Source organism: Hypanus sabinus, chromosome 6 (assembly GCF_030144855.1).
Source record: "Hypanus sabinus isolate sHypSab1 chromosome 6, sHypSab1.hap1, whole genome shotgun sequence".
Lineage (NCBI taxonomy): Eukaryota > Metazoa > Chordata > Chondrichthyes > Myliobatiformes > Dasyatidae > Hypanus > Hypanus sabinus.
This window is the reverse complement of record NC_082711.1, coordinates 95,025,639-95,043,631: the sequence shown is the minus strand read 5'-3', so window position 1 is coordinate 95,043,631 and position 17,993 is coordinate 95,025,639.

Sequence of the window (17,993 nt, the reverse complement as noted above, 5' to 3'; positions counted from 1 at the left end):
TGCCAGTCTCCTGGCCTCTTGTTGGAAAGCATATTGGACCAAGGAAGGATCATGCTGCACAGAAGAATCATGAAAGTGACAAAAGCAGAGGACCGACTACAACAGCAAGAGAAATCTCTGAATGAGAGAAGGAACATGAGAAAGAAACAGAGCAGGAATGAGAGTGTGAGTGAGATAGGTACCATGAATGAGACTGAGATAGATAGATAGATAGTTAGATACGTTGTTGATCCCAAAGGAAATTACAGTGTCACTGTAGCATTGCAGGTGCACAGATATACAGATATACAAATATTAGAAGAGAAGTAAAAAAGAATAAAAAATAAGTTACCTCAAACATTTTAACAAGAGGTGGTCATCACATCCCTACCTATAGGTTGACTCATTATAGAGCCTAATGGCCAAGGGCAAGAATGACCTTTTTGAAGCAGCGCAGTTGTCTTAGTCTATTGCTAAAGGTGATCCTCTGTTCAGCCAAGGTGGCATGTAGAGAGTGAGAAACATTGTCCAGAATTTTCATGATTTTTTATAGGGCCCCTTGTTCTACTACAATCTCTAGTGTGTCTAATTTGACTCCTATAACAGAGCCAGCTTTTCTAATCAGTTTATTGAGCCTGTTGGCATCACCCATGTTCATGCCATTGGCCCTACACCACTCCATAAAAGATTGTACTTGCGATTGTAATAGGGAATAGCAGAGAAGCAAGGATCAAAGTAGGCCTCTAGATAAAGCTGAGAAAAGGAGGAAAGGTGTGCAAAACTGTCAGAAACACTTCCAGAGTATACAGTATACACATACATGTACAGTATATTGAGTTGGAGTTTGTAGATAAACAAGGAGGAGTGTTGTGTATTTAATATTTCAGTAATAGTTGAGTAATATTGCAAGTATAGTAAATATATTGTTTGAGTAAGAATGATTCATTTTTAAATGATTCAATATGTGTTAGATGTAGAATATAATCATGTGAATTATATATAATATAAAAATATAATATATGTGAATTGAATACACCATGACACTGCCGTATGATAATTATGTTAGACCTATATCTCCTGGCTCACTGGTTTTCCTTTCAATTAGTTTAATGCTTTGGAGTTTACAAAACATTACAATATCCAATGAAGGAAAAGGAGAACAGTGTTTGAAAGGCAAGACTCAAAGTATGAAATTGAAATGGAAAGGAATAAGAAAATAAATAACAACTAAGCACTTTGGGACATCTACAGCCACTGTGGATGAGGATCCATAACTTCAATTGTTCTGTCTCTGGGCCATCGAGGCTGAGTTCTGTCAGATCAAACAGGTTCTTATGACATTAAGTACAAAACCTTTATATAACTGCAGTGAAATTCATTTGAAATCACAGATTAAATCTAGCAATTTTTTTGTGCTCATGGGAACTTGATAGTGAGCTTCCGTTTTTGCAATAACAGCAGAGTGCAAATTGTTCAGCTATTTATGGTGGTTCACAACTCTGTGCATATATCTTTCCTCATCAAAAGTTGCTGGATTTTTTTTACAGGCTTGTAAATGCAAGCATGCTGAACTCACAGTTATATGTTATATTATGTCCCAGCCTACAAAGTGAATTCAAACCACCAATATAAAAGTGATTGGTGCTCATAGAGATGACTTAAGCTTAAATACAATTATAGATGTTACTTATTTCTGAGCAAATGCAGTATAAATGGCATTGTCTGAACTAATGAACCTTATTGTATGGCAAACTATTTTTAACAATGGTTATTATCACTATTCAAATATTGTAATTTGCCAAAGGAAATCTGTTGGTGAAATGTATTACAAGCACTATATGCCAAAGTAATTGTTTTCTCTAATATTGATTAGCTGAATATTATATTATGATGGATAATGTAAAATGGGTAAAACAAATAAACGTTATAGCTTAAGGGATGGGGAAGATTTTTTAAAAATAGTCAATCTAAATACAGCAGGTTCCAATAATTCCCGAAAATGAGAAAGAATTTTCTGTCTGGTAGTTCAGTGGGAACTTGGGACCATTTTTCTGGAGTGAGGGTGAACATTCAAATACTTCCACAAAACCTACTTAACTAAAACAGAGTGGAAAAATATAGCTGCTCTTTATCACCACGTATCTCACTGGGCTTAAAGCGTATCAATGTCTTCTTATTTTGCTCAAAGCTCAATATATTCCCTTTTCGTAAATTCGAGCTGACATATAGTAATCCTGGTATTTACTTACTGCCCAATATGCCAAAATGAAGGTCCTCCATTGCTGGTGGTGTCAGGGTTTCCTTCATTGTGTCAGTAGCTTCCTCTCTTATTATTGTCGGTCATGTCAGTCTCGGGTGGAAACTCCAGAATGCTGTCACACTCAGATGTAGAAAGATTCTTCATTGCTGTTGCTGTAACAATTTAGTTTTACAAATCAGAGTTGTTAGTCCTGAGCTGAACCCTAAAACCTGGAGGACTGGTGGACCACTCTTATTCTAGCCCTTTGATCTGTTTGACATGGGTGACCCTACCAAGAACCAAAACATAAGACCCTGACTCCAGCCAGCATTACTCTCCGGGCCAATGTGGCACGCAAGCCTTCAAACCATAACAGGGTGTGGTCCCCTTGGAGGGGTCACCTTGTTGCCAATCTATAATTGTTCAGATGGACACATCCCTTCACTGCAATTCATTCAATGTCTTTAACGTTTTACCGATTGTCACGCAGACATTAGTCTGATGCTTTAATCAATACCAATTTGGGTTTTATATTAGGTTTATCCCCAATGTTACCTCTTTTGACAATAAAAGGTCTATATCACAGTGAATGATTAAATGATATCATTACACAAGCAAATTAAAGCTTTATTACTGACGTTGCTAGGATATGAAGTAGGTTACTCAACAATATATTGAAAGCGCTAATTAATGAACTTGGTTGCCAATACATCAAGAAGGAGCAAATTGCAAATACTCCTAACAGCTTGCATCACTTGGTAGGAGAAAAAGCAAAATATCAACTGGATATATTGCCGGCATTCACATAGCCCTTCAGAATGTATTCATCTTTAATTAGAAATCAATCATATCTTTTTAGATTTCTCAGTTTTTGTTGGAGCTTACCATCCAATTGAAAGTATAGGAGAACAATTTCCTTTACTGATCTTCTGCTTGAAACTTAATATTAAAAAAGTGTTTTCATTCCTTCTATCTACATTTGCTGAATATGAACATTACCTACAAGAACAATGTCTTTTGACTATCCCTAATCACCCTAAAAAAGAATGCCTTCTTCTCCTTAGGCCAGGGGTCGGCAACGTTTACCACTGAAAGAGCCAATATGGACCCATTTCCCACAGAAAAGAAAACACTGGGAGCCACAAAATGAAATAACACTGCATACAACAGGTTTTTTTTGCCTTTATGCTATGTATAAACAAACTATAATGTGTTGCATTTATGAAATTGATGAACTCCTGCAGAGAAGACGAAATTACATTTCTGCATGCAACAAAAACATTTTGAACTCCGAGAAAAAGACGTTGGGTTGAAGGTTACTCCGTAGGTAGCCTACCTTGGATCGAAGAATTAAAAGAATGCGCGCACTGGCAGGTGTCAGGCATTGGCAGTTGTGATGTATATTAATAGCGATAAAAAAACACGTTGTAGCGGTGTGCTACACGCAGCGCTAAAATAAACACTGCAGTCAAAGGTAACTTTATTCAAACTAAACAGCCTTGCTTTAAAGCCTCCCTCAACCCGTCCCCGTGGGCACAGATGCTCCAAAAGACACGTACTCACAAACCCCCGTAGGCTATCTCCCTTAGCCGGAATGGTGGCTAATTGTGAGCCGGTTCGGATGTGCCAGGAAACAGTGTCTCCGCAAAGTTTTCAGATTGTACAAGATCACCATAATCTTCAAATTTCGAATTACATTTCAAAAGCTAACAAACCACGGGGAGCCGCATCACAGAGATCAAAGAGCCGCATGTGGCTCCGGAGCCGCAGGTTGCCGACCTCTGCCTTAGGCCCTTGGCTCCCAATGAAGCATAGGCCATTGATGTCCTCCCATCTCTACCATCCAAAGTCAATGGTCTGGTTGGAGTTCATCAATGTTTTTGTAATCCATTGTATCCTCTGTACAGGGGATTGGCCTATACAGCTTCACCAGAGCCCTGCTGGCTGGCCTTACCTGTTTCCACCTCTCATGACAGAAACATAAGGTTGGACTTTGAGAGAAAAAGAATGCCTTCCTCAGCCATTTCTATGCGACAGTAAAGATCTAACCACATCGCTGTGTGTTTTGAGTCACATGTAGGTTATACCAATAATTGGTAGCACAATTCCTTCCTTAAAGGGCATTGTTTAATCAGGTTTTTATAATAATTTGGTAATGTAGTTCATTGTTGATTCTGTCTTGGCACCCCAGAAAAAAAAATTGCAAACAACAGACACAAAATGCTGGTGGAACACAGCAGGCCAGGCAACATCTCTAAGGAGAAGCACTGTCGACATTTTGGGCCGAGACCCTTTGTCAGAACTAACTGAAAGGAAAGATAGTAAGAGATTTGAAAGTAGTGGGGGGAGGGGGAATGCAAAATGATGGGAGAAGACCGGAGGGGATGGGATGAAGCTAAGAGCTGGAAAGGTGATTGGTAAAAGTGATATAAAGCTGGAGAAGGGAAAGGATCATGGGACGGGAGGCCTCGGGAGAAAGAAAGGGGGAGGGGGAAGCACCAGAGGGGGATGGAGAGCAGGCAAACAACTAATTATGTCAGGGATGGGGTAAGAAGGGGAGCAGGGGCATTAACAGAAGTTACAGAAGTCAATGTTCATGCCAACAGGTTGGAGGCTACCCAGCAGGTATATAAGGTGTTGTTCCTCCAACCTGATTTTGGATCTATTTTGACAGTAGAGGAGGCCATGGATAGACATATCAGAATGGGAATGGGACGTGAAATTAAACTGTGTGGCAACTGGGAGATCCTGCTTTCTCTGGCAGACCGAGCGTAGGTGTTCAGCGAAACAGTCTCCCAGTCTGCGTCGGGTCTCACCAATATATAAAAGGCCACATCGGGAGCACCGGACACAGTATAGCACCCCAGCCAACTCACGGGTGAAGTGTCGCCTCACCTGGAAGGACTATCTTGGGCCTTGAATAGTGGTGAGGGAGGAAGTGTAAGGGCAGGTGTAGCACTTGTTCCGCTTACAAGGATAAGTACCAGGAGGTAGCTCGGTGGGATGGGATGGGGGGGGGGGGGGAACGAGTGGACGAGGGAGTTGTGTAGGGAGCATTCTGATTTATTTTATCCAAGTGAGAAAATGCTTTGTCTTTGCTTAGCAATCCTTAAATTATTTAAATATTAAACCATACTTAGAAATTTTATTGGCACCATTTATAACTTTTCAGCACTCCACAATATCTAATGGGGAATAAAAGGCATTTTCTTTAGAAATCAGATGTGAAATGCAGACCAGTCTCTTAAGTTCATCAACGGAGCTGTTATGTTGCAAGCAGCTTCAAGCAAACAAATTCATCATCACATTATAGACAATAGACAATAGACAATAGGTGCAGAAGTAGACCATTCGGCCCCTCGAGTCTGCACCGCCATTCTGAGATCATGGCTGATCATTCACTATCAATACCCAGTCCCTGCCTTGTCCCCATATCCCTTGATTCCCCTATCCATCAGATATCTATCCAGCTCCTTCTTGAAAGCATCCAGAGAATTGGCCTCCACCGTCTTCCGAGGCAGTGCATTCCACACCTCCACAACTCTCTGGGAGAAGAAGCTCTTCCTCAACTCTGTTTTAAATAACTGACCTCTTATTCTCAATCCATGCCCTCTGGTACTGGACTCTCCCAACATCTGGAACATATTTCCTGCCTCAATCCTATCAAATCCTTTAATTATCTTAAACGTTTCAATCAGATCCCCTCTCAATCTCCTCAATTCCAGCGTGTACAAGCCCAATCTCTCCAATCTCTCTGCGTAAGACAGCCCTGCCATCCCAGGAATCAACCTAGTGAATCTACGCTGCACTTCCTCAATTGCCAGAATGTCCTTCCTTAAACCTGGAGACCAAAACTGTACACAATATTCCAGGTGTGGTCTCACCAGGGCCCTGTACAAATGCAAAAGGACATCCTTGCTCTTGTATTCAATTCCCCTTGTAACAAAGGCCAACATTCCATTTGCCCTCTTCACTGCCTGTTGCACTTGCTCATTCACCTTCATTGACTGGTGAACTAGGACTCCTAGGTCTCTTTGCATTTCTCCCTTACCTAACTCAACACCGTTCAGACAATACTCTGCCCTCTTGTTCCAGCTTCCAAAGTGGATAACTTCACATTTATTCACATTGAATGACATCTGCCAAGTATCTGCCCACTCACTCAGCCTATCCAAGTCTCCCTGTATTCTCCTAACGTCCTCTTCGCATGTCACACTGCCACCCAGTTTAGTATCGTCAGCAAACTTGCTGATATAGTTTTCAATGCCCTCATCTAAATCATTGACATAAATCGTAAAGAGCTGTGGTCCCAATACAGAGCCCTGTGGTACCCCACTAGTCACCTCCAGCCAGTCTGAGAAACACCCATTCACTGCTACCCTTTGCTTTCTATCTGCCAACCAGTTTTCTATCCATGTTGAAACCCTGCCCCCAATGCCATGAGCTCTGATTTTACTCACCAATGTCCTATGTGGCACCTTAGCGAATGCCTTCTGAAAATCTAGGTACACAACATCTACTGGCTTACCCTCGTCTAACATCCTTGTTACACCCTCAAAAAACTCCAACAGATTAGTCAAGCATGATTTGCCCTTGGTAAATCCATGCTGGCTCGGCCTAATCCTATTTCTACCATCTAGATGTGCCAATATTTCGTCCTTAATAATGGACTCAAGCATCTTCCCCACGACTGACGTTAGGCTAACAGGGCGATAGTTCTCCGTTTTCTCCTTCTTGAAAAGTGGGACAACATTAGCCACTCTCCAATCTTCAGGAACTGATCCTGAATCTAAGGAACATTGGAAAATGATTACCAATGCATCCGCAATTTCCTGAGCCACCTCTTTTAGAACCCTCGGATGCAGACCATCTGGACCCGGGGATTTATTAGCCTTCAGTCCTACCAGTCTACTCATCACAGTTTCTTTCCTAATGTCAATCTGTCTCAACTCCTCTGATATCTTATGACCCTGGCCCATCCATACATCTGGGAGATTGCTTGTGTCCTCCCTGGTGAAGACAGATCTAAAGTATGCATTAAATTCTGTTGCCATTTCCCTGTTTCCCATAACAATTTCTCCCAATTCATTCTTCAAGGGGCCAACATTGTTCTTAACTATCTTCTTTCTCTTCACATAGCTAAAAAAGCTTTACCTATCCCCTTTTATATTCCTGGCTAGACTGATACCTGATTTTTTCTCTCTGTATTGCTTTTTTAGTTAAGATCTGCTGTTCCTTAAAACTTTCCCAATCATCTGTATTCCCACTCAGCTTAGCCCTGTCATACTTCTTTTTCTTTAATGCTATACAATCTCTGACTTCCTTTGTCAACCACTGTAGCCCCTTCCCCCTCTTTGAATCCTTCCTTCTCATTGGAATGAACTGCATTTGCATCTTTTGTATTATGCCCAAGAATATCTGCCACTGCTGATCCACTGTCTTTCCTGGCAGGGCATCCGCCCATTTAACTTTGGCCAGCTCATCCCTCATGGCTCCGTAGTCTCCTTTATTTAATTGCAACACTGACACCCCTGATCTGCCCCTATCCCTCTCAAATTGTAGATAAAAACTTATCATGTTATGATCACTACTTCCTCATGGCTCCTTTACTTCAAGATCACTTATCAATTCCTGTTCATTACACATCACCAAGTCCAAAATAGCCTCGTTCCTGGTTGGCTCAAGCACAAGCTGTTCCAAAAATACATCCCTTAGACACTCCACAAACTCCCTATCCTGGGGTCCAGCACCTACCTGATTCTCCCAGTCCACCTGCATGTTGAAATCTCCCATAACGCCTGCATTACCTTTAGCACATGCCAATGTTAACTCCCTAATCAACTTGTACCCAATATCCACGCTACTGTTTGGGGGCCTGTACACAACACCCATTAGGGTCTTTTTACCCTTACTGTTCCTCAGCTCAATCCACACAGACTCTACTTCCCCTGTTCCCAAGTCACCTCTTGCTAAGGACTGAATCTCATTCCTCACCAACAGGGCCACCCCACCCCCTCTTCCCATATTTCTGTCTCTACGATAGCACGTATACCCTGGTACACTCAATTCCTAGGCCTGATCCCCTTGCAGCCATGTCTCCGTTATCCCAACAATATCGTAGTTCCCCATTTTCATCTGAGCTTCAAGCTCATCTGTCTTATTTCTGACACTACGCGCATTCAAGTATAGAATTCTTAGCCCATTCCTCCTCTCTTTGCTTAAAACACTGTCTACTGTACCTAACCCAGCTCCTTGAACTTCCATCGGGCAAATTGCACCCTGAATTTTGATGACCTTCTCAAGATCACCCAAACCTTGTACACATTTAACCCCATGCACGTTCTGACCAACCCTCTGGATCTGGATCCCTGCCCCCTGCACATCTAGTTTAAACCCCCCTGAGCAGCACTGGCAAATACTCCTGCAAGAATGTTAGTACCCCTCCGGTTCAGATGTAGACCATCCCTTCGAAACAGATCCCAATGTCCCTGGAACAAAGACCAATTATCCAAAAACCTGAACCCTTCCTTCCTGCACCATGCTCTCAGCCTCGTATTAATGTGCATAATCATTCTATTCTTCGCCTCACTCGCACGTGGCACAGGTAGCAATCCCGAGATTGTCACCCTGGAGGTCCTGCCTTTCAGCTTCACTCCTAACTCCCTGAACTCTCTAAGCAGGACCCCCTCACTCACCTTACCTACATCATTGGTCCCTACATGGACCACTACATCTGGGTTCATGCCCTCACTCTCAAGAATAGCCTGCACCCGATCTGAGATGTCCCGGACCCTGGCACCAGGGAGGCAACATACCATCCGAGACTCCCGATCTGCCCCACAAAATCTCCTATCTGCCCTCCTAACTATAGAGCCCCCTAAAACTATCGCTCTCTTCTCTTCCCTCCTCCCCTTTCTAGTTGAGAGTTCAACCTCTTATCATAGAACATTGAACAGCTGATGCACCATCAATAACTCTCCGAGATATAGGCTTTCATTGGCTGGAAGAAAGAACAAGCAGCAATTGACCACCATACTACATCCTGGAGACTGAGAGCAGGGCTCAGGCACCAATCGCCTTTATACCGGGGTCTGTGGGAGGAGCCACGGTCAGTGGGAGGAGCCACAGGAGCAGTCAGCAGTGGGGGCGTGAACAGACAGGTATATGTAGTTCACCACAACAGCATAGAACAAGAGCAGGAGCATATCTATAACCAATTAAACTAGTAGTTAAACACCTTAATAAACTAATCACTTCTAACTACACAATGTCTATATCTCTCCTTTCTCTGCTTACCTGAGAACCACGATGGTATTTACGGTATTTGTCTTCACAACCAGACTTGGCAGCACTTTTCAAGCACCCTTCACTCTCTGTGTAAAAAAAAACTACACCACCCCAACACATCTCCTTTGAACTAAACCCCTTTCACCTTAAATGCATGTCATCTAGTATTAGACATTTCAACCCTAGGAAAAACACATCGGCTGTCTTCACTATTTATGCTTCCATTAATCTTACAAGCTTTTTATCAGGTCTCCCCCCAGCATCTTCTGCAAACTAGATTTGTCCAACCATTCCACATAGCACATGCCCTCGAATCCAGGAAGCATCCTTGTAAACCTTTTATGCAATCTCTTCAAAGTCTCCACATCGTTCCTATAATAGGGCAACCAAAAATGAATCACCAGCTAGACAAAATACAAAACATATGCTTAAACTCAGTACAATAATATATACAAATAAAGTTGGTAAAATAGCCCTGATATTTCAGGACTTGAACATTAATCTCCAGGACTCTTGCAATTTATCAAGATTGTTAAAAAGTCAGGTATCATATTTGGAAAGCGGAGATACTTGAACTATATTCAAAAATTAACCAAGCAGATATTGAAGATTCAAGCTTAAATCAGGATCCAATGAGTAAGGAACCCAGTGCAGCTATGGGACAGTTTAAATGGAAACAGCAGCTATGTGATGTAAGCCCAAACAAATCAGATAACACATCTACAAGTCAGGAAAACATGATGTGAAGAAAACAGAAGTAAGTGTAAGCCATAAAATCATTTCAAAAACATTACTTTTAGAGTTTTCTTTTTGATTGCATGCCATCACACATCCCTGTTCTGCTTCATATCATCAGAAACTTAAAGAATATTTTAAAATGAGTTGCCATCGACTGCCAGAATAAAATAGCACCTCCAATAAACCTTCAATAGAGAAGCTTAGCACTGATGTTTTCTGTGTAATGATAGGTACAGATATATATGTTGGAACAGTGTCTCAAACTACACAAATGCAGATCTGAATTCTATGTAAGTTGCTAAATATCTATTATAATCATACTCCCAGACATAGATGTTTCAAGTTTGCATTGAAAAAAACTCACGCAGGGAGTTTTTTACATCAAAGTTCTTTTCAGCTGAACACTAAACTGTTAATAATTTCTGGCATTTGTCTGCCTAGTGGAGGATAATTTTGAACCATTCCCAAAGAATAATTACAAAGAAGGCATGTCAGTGAATGTATTTCATTAGGAATTTGAGGAGATTTGGTTTGTCACCAAGATCTATAGCAAATTTCCACTGATGTACCAAGGAGAACACTGTGACTAGTTGCATCACCGTCTGACAGGGAGGAACCAATGCACAGGATTGGAATATGCTTATGTACATTCATTTGTAACTTATAGAATTTTTTTATGTATTGTACTGTATGCTGCCCCAAAACAACAAATTTCCCAACGTATGTCAGTGACAGTAAATTTTGATTCTGATTTTAGAAGATACAATAACAAAATTTAAGGTCCTAAGATTTTACTTAAGAAGTTTACAAAGGCTGATTGTCAAAGTTAAATCAAACAAGACCAAAACACAAGCCCTGAGTTTTGAAAGAAATCATTGCATTGATAAAGCTATTTAGAAACATTTGTCCCATACTTGTGGAAAATGCTCTCCCATTTATTTTCCATCCTCATTATGCTGAGAGGGTTTCAAGTCAACCATTGGGATGACAGCTGGGTCAGACTGGGCAGGGTTGGCAGGCTCTAATGTTGAGAGAGCTTTTGTAAACCAAACATATTTCTGCTCATTCCAGAAAATGTTCTGACAATTTCACACAAATTACCAGATTTATTGGCTCAAACTATCTTGCAATCACACATGTGCTCATTACTTGAAGTTTTGCCACAGCTGCACCAGCATTCTTATGGCTTTGCAGCTTCCTATGAGCTAGAGGCCTTGCAGGTGTGGATGTACCATAAAGAATAATAGTTACAGACAGTGACTAGACTTCAGATGCAATACCTCAAGACGTGCCTCTTTTATCTCTGAGGTACACATATGCAACAAACTGATGACGAATGTGGTTGAGGCAGATACAATAAAGCCCAAAGTAAATTTTATTATCAAAGTACATATATGCCACCACATATGACCCTAAGATTCATTCTCTTGTGAGCATATTCAACAAATCTATAGAATAATAAACATAACTGAATCAATGAAAGCCCACCCACCTACAGCATTCAACCAGAGTGCAGAAGACAGCAAACTCGGCAAATGCAAAAAGAGGAAATAATAATAATATAAATAAATAAGCAATAAGTATCAAGAACATGAGATGAAAATTCCCTAAAGTGAGTCCATTGGCTGTGAGAACATTCCAGTGATGGTGTAAGTGAAGTTGATAACACTTAAAAGACATTTTGATAAATATATGGATAAGAAAGGTTTAGAGGGATATAGCCTAATGGGAGTTCAGGTTGGCACTTTGGTTGTCATGGACAAGTAGAGCTGAAGTTCATGTTTCCATGGTGTTTCATTCTATGACTATAATGAGTAAGTAAAATAAAAATAACTAAAATATTTACCATCAGAAACATTTTCAGTTCAGTGGCTCCATTCAAGTATAATCATGCTCCATATCCCAACCATGGCTGTTGTAAAACTAAGCAACGAGACACATCCTAACTCAGCATGTTTGTGCTCTAGCTGTGGATTTGGCTGTAGGTCCTGCAGCAGAGTACAGCAGCAAGTCAGATGCAATATCATTCCTTCCAGATTGTTCCTCAATTCCATCTTGCGATGTACAGTCAGGGTCAATCTGAGCCATGTGTTCTATTTAGCTAGTAGTTCCATCTGGAGCAGTCAGCTGAAGAGGAACATGATCAAGCGCATTATATGCAATTTATCATCTTGCTCTGATTTGACTTCCTGTAGTAAAATCCTCACTCTGAGTTTTCTGAACAACTGCAGATGTATCTTATGTCCCCTGGGTTAGATTCCTTATTTTTCATCTGGGGCTGAAAGGTTAGTCTGCTTCCAGTATTCTTCCCATTGTCCTTTGTCTTTTGTCTTTTGCTCCTATGTTCCAATGGTGGCTCAAATCTTCATGATAGACTCTCTGCAGTCTGTTTTGATAGATAATACCATTTAACCTGAGAGTTTATTTGCTTCAAAGTCTTTTGGCTGGTCATGAATATTTATTTCACATTTAGAGTAATATATATTATAAGCTTTCAAACAGCAAGAAACCATCTAGTTTATCCTCAACATCTTGAAGAATGCAAGTGAAATTTTCAACTTTTTATAGTTTTCATTCCTTGAAAGGCAAAAGGCAAAAGAATATTGATGTTTATCTGATACTGGGAAGTGATTAAGATAATTGTCCGTAACTACAAATTACTGACTTTTTCAGCTTTGAACCAGAATGTCAAATCAATATGTAGGAAAGTGATGGCCTTTGAATGACGCAAAAAAAAAGTTGGAAATGCTCAGCAAATCCAACTGTATTTGTGGATAGAAAAACAGAATTAACATTAAGGTTAATTAGGGTGAATTGATGAAAAGCCATTGATCTGAAACATTAACTTTGTTTTTCTCTCTCTACAGATACCTCCTTACTTGCTAAATATTTCTAACATTTTCTGATTCAATTTAAGATTTTCAAATCTGAAAACTCTTTTTCTTTTGGATGCAGTGAAATGGGTAACTTGTCTCCCATATCTGTACAGCTAACAATGTGTGCCAACTGAGACATACGGGGGTGAAACTGCGAGTGCGTCTAAGAAGTGAGTATCTGGTCAGGTATTAGAAAAGTGACCTCCATTCTTAGTTGATAGGTAAAGCTTTGGGTGATTGATAATGGCATATTGCATTGAGGCAGCATAAACTTATTAGTGAAGATGTTGGGAGAAAGGATTCATTCACTGGCCTACACCATACATCAAAAGTCGTTAAATATCCCTGAAATAAACTGAATATCCTAGGAGATTGAAACCTCAAGCTTATTTCACTTTCAGCCTGCTTGCATTCTGCTACATTACTGTGAACTTGGAACTGTTCTACATCTCAATGGATAGAAGACCTCCCTTTCCTCCCTACCTCATTCTCAAAAGCTTTCTGAATCACATTGGAAAAAGTGTAAGCAATCTCCTGTCTTCGAGCTGGCACAAGCACCTATGCATTGACTTCCACTGCCAGCTGCAGCCGTCAATTACTTCTTCCAAACTCCCCTGTAAACATTGAGTTAGTGATTCAAACCGTTAATAACATTAGGCCCTGTGATGATGCATCAAGATCAGTGATTAGGGTCATCAAGCACTGAGATGTAATTTTGTCCTCTCCATGAACAGATGGGTTCTCTCTGGTTTCCTCCCATTGTCTGACGATATGCCGGTTTATAGGTTAACAGTACAAAGGTGTACCAGTCAGGAAGTGGGACGCCACGAGTGTAGCTGATAGCGCAACACTATTACAGCTTGGGTCATTCCAGAGTTTGGAGTTCAATTCCAGCTTCATTCTGTAAGGAGTCTCTGTACATCCTCCCCATGGAATGCACGGGTCTTCTCCAGGTGTTCTGGTTTCCTCCCACAGTCCAAAGACCAGCCAGGTAAGTTAATTGGTCAATGTAAATTGTGCCTTGATTAGGCTAAGGCTAAATTGGTGGGATGCTAGTGACGTGGCCCTGTATCTCTAAATAAATAAATAAATAAATAAATAAATACAATCATGTTAATGAAATTGCAGCAAGAATGCCATGTATATCCTACACTTCATTAGATTGGTGGGATTAATCAAATGTCACCATCGTAGCATTTATTTCCCAGTGTCCTCCTAATTAGCCCCACATCTGGAATCCTCCATAATCAATCACACAGTTTGAATGCATTAATTCTTGAACATGTTTTTCTCTCTTCCATCTTTGAAACAGACAGTCCACAAGCTCTGTACCAGACTGCAGACGTTGTTGTCCCTCCCCTCAATAATGATCTGTATAATTTGATGCACTTAGTTATATTTCAGAGCCTTTGTTCTTGGTTGATCATAGAACATGACTTTTTTTTATTACACAAGCAAAAGCCACACAAATGGAACTAAAAATAAAGTAGCTGACACTTATAATTAATTAATGCTATTGAAAATGAAAGCCACTTTTTCTTGTAACAAAAGAATAAGATGTCTTTCAGCATAAATTGCTTAGTTTGAAACAGCACAGCAGTAACTGTTACACTTTATTCAGAAGCGCACTCCTGAAATCTTCATTTGCACTGCACAAATTAACCTTAGCAGCAGGTATTGGACAGTGAGCACAGCAGGATTAACTTGTCTATTTTCAGTGCGGAGGATAGAATCCAAGTGTCTGTAGTATTCTACAAAGGGACAAAGAGTAATAGAATTTTACCATGAACCTAAAGTGTATGAGAGATGAAGACACTGCTCTGGCATTAGAAGGTTTAATTTGTATTACTTGCTGGACTTCATTCAGATTAACTTCATTAACTTATTTCTGCATCTGATTATCCAATTGGCTCCACAGTTTGGTTGGTAGAATAAAATCAATAACCTATGACTCAAAAGTATATTGAGAAACCTTTGTTAGTCCATCAAAGTAAACTGTTGATCACTGTGCAATGATGCTTGCAGGAAATCATGAGCTGGGAGACAGGAGAAGATAAAAAAGTGTCAGAGCAGTGGATACACTATACTAGTGTCATTTAATGTATCTAATTTCAAATGTCCAATTTTCAAATGGGAGCTTTTGGATGAAAGGCAGGTGGAGGAGTGCCAATCCCATCATTAATGACTAAATTAGATAGCTCTCAATAATGGGAAAGATGACCATAATGTCCATGGTTTCCTCTGAAAGCTGTGCATCATAATCATAAACACAAGAAACTCTGCACAAAGCACCAAAGAGGGGTCTCAGCCCAAAATGTTGACTGTTCCTTTCCATGGATTCTGCGAGATTTACTGAGTTCCTCCAGCAGTTTGTGAATGCTGTCTTGTAATCAGTCTGTCTCCCAGGTCTCCAACTAACACTAACAATGTGCTCATTGGCTTATTACCTCAGTAGAGAGCTTGATTTTACGATTTGCTAACACCAGCTAGCAGTTGTTCTATTTTAAGACTGCCTTGTCCCACTCAAAGGGGAAGTGTAATAAAACTGAGGTGAGAGGTATTTAGCATTGGTACAGTGCATGTCAGCACAGGATATATAGTCTTCCATGAATCTCTATCACCCTCTGCCACTATGACTCTAAGATAAGTGCATAAGGAATAAGGTTAATATATTGGTGTAGTCTTGGGAGTAGCTCAACAACAGAGTCAGGATAAATGGGCCATTTTTGGATTGACGATCAGTAAATAGTGTGATTGACAAGAGATCAGTGATGACCCAAGTGCAGAGGGAGAGACACCGACACAGAATAAACAGTTCATTGAACTTTAATAAGAACTGTGCTGCACTAAAGAAAGTAATAAATGCTAGGCCAACAGGGCCGTTAACTAAAAAATCACAAAGGAACTAAAAAACTACCACAGCCACCACAGCTCGAAAGCAGTAACCTAGAATTAAATTAATGCCACTTCTTTAACAGTGTCTATCAAAATCGCTAATCTTCTTTCCTGGAATGTGGACTAAGGTAAGCAGGGAACATTGTTGTCACTGAAGACTTGACAAAAGGAAGAGAGTTAAATGCCATTACAAAGAAACCTTAATTGGCCGGAACATGTGACTTCTCACATGCGAAATTGCTGTCCTCTTTCAGATGCCTGCCCATGAAAACATCTAGACTCTGTGCCAGCTGTGACAGTTATACTACAGAAATCAGTACTGTGTCTCAAATATTTATAATTTATTTTGTTCATGAATGAAGGGACTTAGGGCACAATGGCCAACCTTGCTGATGATACAAATGTGAGGTGGTGAGCAAGTTGTAAAAAGGGACATAAAGAGCCTGCAATGGGGATATCAATAGCCTTAGTAGGTAAGAAGTTGGCAGAGGCAGTATAATGTATCTACTTTGAAAGGAAAATTGAGAAATAAAGCCATCTAAATGTAGTTTGTGGGCATGAACGAGAGAGATAGAGGCAGAGACAGTGACAGGGAGAGCGACATTGACAGAAACAGCTGATGTTTCTGTCATCATGTCATCAACTATCAATGTTGTTAACAAGTCATTTCTTAATTTAAGCCCAGTCTCAGAACTTGCTACTTTGCATAATATAGAGGTGAGGTTAGAGATAGGATGTGGGTAATCAGGGTGTTAGTGGTGTACAGTCAGAGCAGAGTGCCAACTCTCTAAAGTGTGAGATCATGTGTGATTTTTACCATATAGGAATCAAAGGAAGACATCCATGGTCAATGTACAGAAGAGCTAAGAGTTATAAACAATGCAACAGGTGGTGCTTGTCTGAAATCCTGCATGGAGTGTCAATGATCATGCAGGATTCAGTTATATACTGTGACAGGACCTGAAGCCTATTCTTTCCAGCATGAAAAATAATGAGGAACTTCATGGGCACACTTGCAAATCCAAATGGACTGCAAAGCCCGAGGTGGATGTTACAGCATTCAGTGCAGCACAAGGACAACCCAGCAGTATCTGTGTACTGTAATGGAAGGTCTCTGCAAAGCAGACACCATAAAGAGGATAAAGCTTTGAATGTCTAGTTTTCATAATAACAGAAAGGTGAAAGTTGGCCAGATTCCTTAATAGGAATCAACATGCTCAGAAATCTTGGGAGTCAGGAGTGCCAACAATAGAAATTATCTTGGAATTGGAGATGGAATTAGTTTATTATTGTCACATATACTGGAACACAATGAAAAGTTTGTCTTGCATACTGTTCACACAAATCAAATCATTACACAGCACAGAGAGGTAGAAGAGGATAAAACAATAACAATGCAGAACAAAGTGAACATGGTCACTCTGAGGACTTAACACAATGGGAATGAGCAGCTTTTCACTTCCTTCACCATAGTACACACTCAGCAAAGCATTTTTGCACTCTCTCAATTACTTTATTTGTTAATGGAAATTATTGTATAATGGTGCATAGACTTTCCAGGGCTATTCCAAGTGTTTGAGTTGCTACTTACTGCATTTAATAAGTGCTAGTAGATATAATTGATTCCCCTACATTATTAAGTGATCTACTCTGAAGGTATTATGTTTCATTAGTTTCAATCTATTCTTCCTTGCCCTTGTCCTACAATTTAATTCAATGTATCATTCACTGTCTACATTTACCTTCTGTGGAAAATAGAAACAGTAATAAATCTTTCAATCCTTTGAGTCTGCTTTCTCAATTAGCATGAATATGGCTGATCATATAACCAATGCCAGATGTTCTTCCACCATATCCCTTGTTTTCTTTTGAGTCTTGTATCTTCATAGCACAAATCAAAATCACTTGCATAAAATTATCTCTGAGTTGTCTCCTTCATGATGATCCAATTTTTGTCAGGGCTGTTACCCTAGACGCTT